Raw genomic sequence first — 5713 nt, forward strand, 5'->3', positions numbered from 1 at the left:
GCAAACCTATAGGTTCCTGTCACCAAGGCATTTGAATCCTGAGTAAATATGCACCGTCTTGGGCCACCAGCCTGCTGTAAGCTGCAGGTAAGCTTTATTATTAGGTGGCATATAGAAAAGGCTTAGCCTCTTTCAGAGACCTTACGACTGCAGTGGGGGAGCAGCATAATGCACACTCCACTTCCACTGGCTCATAAGAAGATCCAGAAAGAGTCCTTATCTGTACAACTGTGGCTTCCTCACACATTTGAGACCCTTGCTTTTTCAGAAATGAGCATGTGATGCTTGTAAAATCTATATACTGTATATCTCTGTGGACAAACACAGAATCTGCCTTAGCTCTGGGGACATTTACACCTGAAGTGAAACACAAATGTTCAAGTCAGTTGTGCATGTCTTCCTGTCCCTGCATCACAATGTCCAAGTGTAAAAATACCACAGTGCAGTACTTTTCCTTTATTCTTCAGTATAGTGTGACTTTGGAGAACTTACTGAAGACACTACCAGATATACTTGATGCTTGCGGTTATCATTTGTTGGAGGATAATTAGTTCATATATAGCCTCAGGTAACAGCTGTCAGTAAAGTAACTGCCCAACCAATCATCTTTTTGAGAAACAGACTGAAACATATGTTACTTAATTCCAGATGGGATAAGGAAAACAAATTTCTTTGCTTACAAGCAGCAATCTATGAGTTGGACTAAAGAAACCAAGCATAATTAGGTGTTTGACTTCAACAATGGAAGCCATCCAAAAGCACCATTTGGATTGGGGACTGCTTTTTGTTTTGGTTTTAATCAAGGCTTGCTTTTTTCTGATGTTAAGATAACTTTACGCCATGCATTTAAACACTCCCATAAAACTGATGACACATTGAGAAAATATGATGTGTCATATGCTTTGTTGTTCGCATCTGTCTGTCTCAAGAGACAGTGGAGTATGCCTCCAGGGGTAAAGTCAAACCACTGCATAAGCAGCACTGAAGTGACCTCCCTGGGGCCACATGTATGGAGGTCCTGAGTCCCTGCTCCCAGCCTTGCTGATGTGGTCCAAAGGAAAGCAATGCTAATTGTCTTTAAAAAGACAATTTAAAAACAAAGACAGCCATCAAAACATTTGTTATTATGATGTTTGGGATGAACATCTGTACATTCAACAGCCTCTGGGAATTAAATTCAGGGTGTGTTGCACTCACCTCCAGGGCTCCTCTTAACAGGGACCAGACTACACAGCATCACAACTGGAGGACAGGTTCTGTCCTCACTGCAACAATGCCCTACTTTGCTTTTCTCTATAGTGGTAAACCATAAGAAAGCATTCATTTATGTGAAGCAAAGTAAAGGAGTACACTCAAGGATATGACTGTGGTGGGAACTGAAACTACTGCTTGGCTGCTAGTGCTAGTCCCATCTGTGGTCTTAGACTGAAATCTATTTGCTTTGTCCCACACAACAGAATGACAGTTGTTGAAAATGAATCCTAGGCCTCCTTTCGTGGACATACAACACAATCCAAACCATGCACATTCAGAAGTCCTGTTGAATTCAATGTGGCAAGTTCCTAGGTAAGTGGGGATTCTTTATGTATACCACATTTCACACAATAGAAAAATAAAGTGACAGTAAACTAAATACAATAACAGTGAATTTTGCTAACCATCGTAATCACAATACATAATAAAAAAATCTTATGCATTACAATAAATTAACGCATTAACATACAATTGACAGTTTAGCAATTTATTGTTTAACAATCAAAAGCTTTAATAAACAGAAAGAATGCAACAGCTTAATGAACAATCTCTAATTCCAATAATCTCAACATTGTGCCCACATAATAACTATCCGAACTGCTAAATAGATTGCTGTGAGTCAGTTGTTAATTTATATAGTACATTTTCCAAAGCAGTTCACAGAACAGACAATGTGATTTAAAAATCCACAATAAATAAAAATTCAGTATTTGTTTAATTTATCTCCTCCTCATCATTCTAATCCTTACAACCACCCTGTGTGGTAGGTTAGGCTAGCCTTTATGACTAAATGGGGAGTTGAACCCAAGTCTCCCAGGCCCTATAACAGCGGTGGCGAACCTATGGCACATGTGCCAGACTTGGCACACAGAGCCCTCACTGCTGGCACGTGCGCCATTAGCCCATCAGTGCTGTTGTAGTTTTCCCCCCATTTGTTCTCCCACTCCCCCCACCCATGCTACAGCTTGTGTCTGCTGTAGAAACACTAACCTTCCCGCCCCTTCTGTTAGCCTGAGATTGTGCTCTGTGATTGGTCTGTTTTTCAATTTGCTGCATCAGTGGCTATTTCTGATTGGGCGTAACAGCCCTCGTTTTTTAACCCTTATTGTGCTAGTATTTTTGGCACTTTGGCAGACGATGATGTCAGTGCTGCATGTTAGTTCCAGCAAAGGTATTATTCGTCATTTATTTCTGTTCTCTCTCCCGCCCCCGCCCCCTGAAACTAAATGAAAAGCTCAACAACTCTGGGCACTTTGCGATAAATAAGTGGGTTTTGGTTTGCAATTTGGGCACTCGGTCTCTAAAAGGTTCACCACCACTGTCCTGTAACAACAGACCTACCACAACACCATACAGTTTTATTGTTGATAATTCAACAATTAACAGTGCATTAAAAGAACCTTGTCCATTGATCATGTTGGCGCAGGCTGATGGGAATTGTAGTTCAATATATCTGGAAGATGCTATCTTGGTTGCCCGTGATTTGAAACATATAAAGTATATGAGCACAAACTCCAATCTCCACTGAGCAGCTACATGAGATTCCAGGGGTTCCAGGCACTCACCCAGGGTTGCATTTCTGTTGGAAAATCAAAGCACAGTGGAGACTAGTGTCTTTAAGAAATCTGGTTATTTGCAGATATCTACACTTACAGCCTTCAATTGAGAGAGTTCAGAGCTTTAGATCTCCAGAGCAGCTTGTTCCCCATAGCAGCACAGCATTGGGGTGCAAGGTATGCAATCTCCATGGCTCTTGTCCCAGCGTGCCAAGATAGATCTGTCCCACATGGCCTTAGCCTGGAGTTCTGGCTCCATCCTTCTCCTCCCCAAAGACCCATGCCAGAAAAAAAACCCAATAACACCTTTTTTTCTTGTGGGCACAGCTGGCCCCCTTCCAAGTTTTCCTACGCCATGGAATCTACAATCCTAAACCTTTCTCTGGCCATGGGAACCATGGGAACTGTACCACCCCTCTATTCACTGACAGAGAATCACTTGGCTTGATGATGGTTTTAATTTATGAGTTAATGGCTTGCTTCCAACACCTTCTATCATTCTTAATGACTTCTATTCCAGGTGAGGCTCTAGCCTGTATTTTTCACTGTCCTGGCATCTTCTATTCAATACTTCACATGTTATCTGAATTCTACCGTGTATTAATTTCTAATATGCACTAACTCTAGCAGTTATGGGTGCCCTTGCACCCCCAAACTCTATAACAATCTCAGTCAGACAGTTAGCAATATCACTATTTGGACATTTCCCCCTTTTGCAAATCCAACCATGTGACTGGGTAGCAGAAGAAATGCTCTCACTGGCCCTACTTCCTCTATCACATTCTTAACGTTACATCCCCATATCCCCGCACACATTTGACAATAAATGGCTACAGCAGGGAGCTGTCTCTCTGCATGATTTAGAATCCTGCACAATCAAACCACTGGTGCAAAGAATACATGTTGCCATTGGTGTTTCATTTACATCAGGGATGGGGAACCTGTGAGCCTCTAGAGATTGTTGGACTCCCATGATCCTTGAGATTGGCCTTGGGGCTGATGGAATCAAGAATCCAACAAAATCTGGAGGGCTAAAGGTTTCCCATCCCTGATTTACACCACACAACTGAGAAAGGAACTCTTGCTCCCTATTAATTTGACCAGCAGGTGAATCTGTATTTCTCTGCACCAGATTGAAATAAATGCTGTTTGCACTACCTTTGCAGTGAAGATCATCAGGATGAAATCCAAAGGCTCAGAGCAATTTCTCCAGTGTGATTCATAGCAAAATCACTTAAACTACTTTAGAATGGGATTGCAAAATAATAAAAGAGTGGTTTGAGAATTGCAGCTGAGATGTTTATTTACCATTTATTGGGTTAGGAAGTAAAAAACTGAAACATTGCCAGGTTTCCATGGCATTGACACAAAGTTCAGCTTTATGACCTTGAAATTATACACTGCGACAACAACAACACAAATGGAAATGCACCTGAGCTGTCTGAAGATTTTATTATGGCTGTGTTCATTTTATGTTTTAGAACTAAAATTACAAGTTCTGTTTAGTCCTCTCTGTATGGCCCATACTTGTGACTGACCCCAGCACTTGTTTTTGTTCAAAACCTAAGCCTGTTTTATTGTGCTATATTAGCACACAGGTAGACCTAGAATTCATAGTCCTACAATATATTCTGTACTTGCTTTGCAGAGCACACTGTTGACTGAAGTTGGACAAACCCTTCTTGGCCAGATGGTAAAAACTCCTTTGTCTGCAGGCCTTTTCAGATGGATAAATCCAGGTAATATCAGATTCCCTCTTGGGGGTGGGGGGGGAGAATCATTTCCCCATTTATTTCATTTTGTTGTTGTAGTACCTAGCTATGATATTTGGTTATGTTCAGCCATCTATAAATATTTTGAAAAACATTTTGTTTCGTAAAAGAAATGGAACACATCTGTTAGTTAGTCCAAAGTAATGTCAATGACCCATCCTGTGACAGAACTCAGAGAAAATGACTTTGAGAGCTGTGCAGCTATGATGAAGATAATTTCTTCCATTAGGGAAGTGACACGAAGCTAGACTTACACTCATAATATTCCTGCGCTTACTCGGGTTGGCTTAGCTTTCCCCTTTTTTTCTTTCAAGGTTCTAAGATGTGTGGGTTTGCTTCTAAAATATCTAGTTTGGCCCCTCTTTATATGTACTTCAGAAATCCACGAAACAGCAGAATTAGTGGTGTGAACTTTTAAGGAAGGGTTGAACTCAAAATGGAGAATGAAGACCAATCTGTGAGGTGGTCAAGCAGTTGTGTTGTCCAGAGGCAGATCTGGGTGAAGTTAGAGGCTATGTGCTGAGGAAGGTACATAAAACCATATGACATGAACTTTTGTCCTTCTCAGGGAAGGGCTGTAGTGGAAGAACATCTGCCTTGCATGCAGAAGATCCCAGGTTCAATCCCCAGGAACTCCATGAAGGGCAGGAGATCTCCCTGCCTAAAACCCTGGAGAGCTTCTGCCAGTTTGTGTAGACAGTACCAAGCTACATGGACCAATGGAATGACTAAGTATTAGACAGTTTCAAGTGTGTGCATATGTGTGTTTGTGTGATCCTTGGGAATGTGTGATAGTAGGCAAATATGCCCTCTGTTGGAGTCTTCAACAATCTGGAATGACACTTGAGTGGCTGCCTAGAACACAAGAAATCCTAATTTTAAAATAGGCTAGCCATGCCAGCTATTGGGCTGTCAGCAAACTTAAAGGAACAAAACAGGGTGCATGGTGAAAAAATACATTCGGCGAGAAAGGCAAGCATTTACCAGATGTCTCATCACATCAAGATGATTCCAAGAACTGGCCCTGGGTCTATTTAGATGAAAACAAATATCCACAAGAAATCCACAACGACCTCCATTTCCTCAGTAATTGACTTATATTTTCCCATCACTCAGTTGCGAGTGCCTTTT

At 41.4% G+C, this 5713-nt stretch overlaps 1 long non-coding RNA gene across 1 annotated transcript; it reads left to right on the plus strand.

Annotated features, from left to right (window-relative positions):
• The first annotated feature begins 1460 nt into the window (after positions 1 to 1460).
• Positions 1461 to 5430, plus strand: LOC310685479. The gene is made up of 3 exons (XR_014515313.1): positions 1461 to 1566; positions 4459 to 4549; positions 5151 to 5430. It is a non-coding gene; the product is annotated as an uncharacterized lncRNA (long non-coding RNA).
• The last annotated feature ends 283 nt before the right edge of the window (positions 5431 to 5713 follow it).

This window comes from Podarcis tiliguerta (assembly GCF_965153285.1).
Source record: "Podarcis tiliguerta genome assembly, chromosome: 9".
NCBI lineage: Eukaryota > Metazoa > Chordata > Lepidosauria > Squamata > Lacertidae > Podarcis > Podarcis tiliguerta.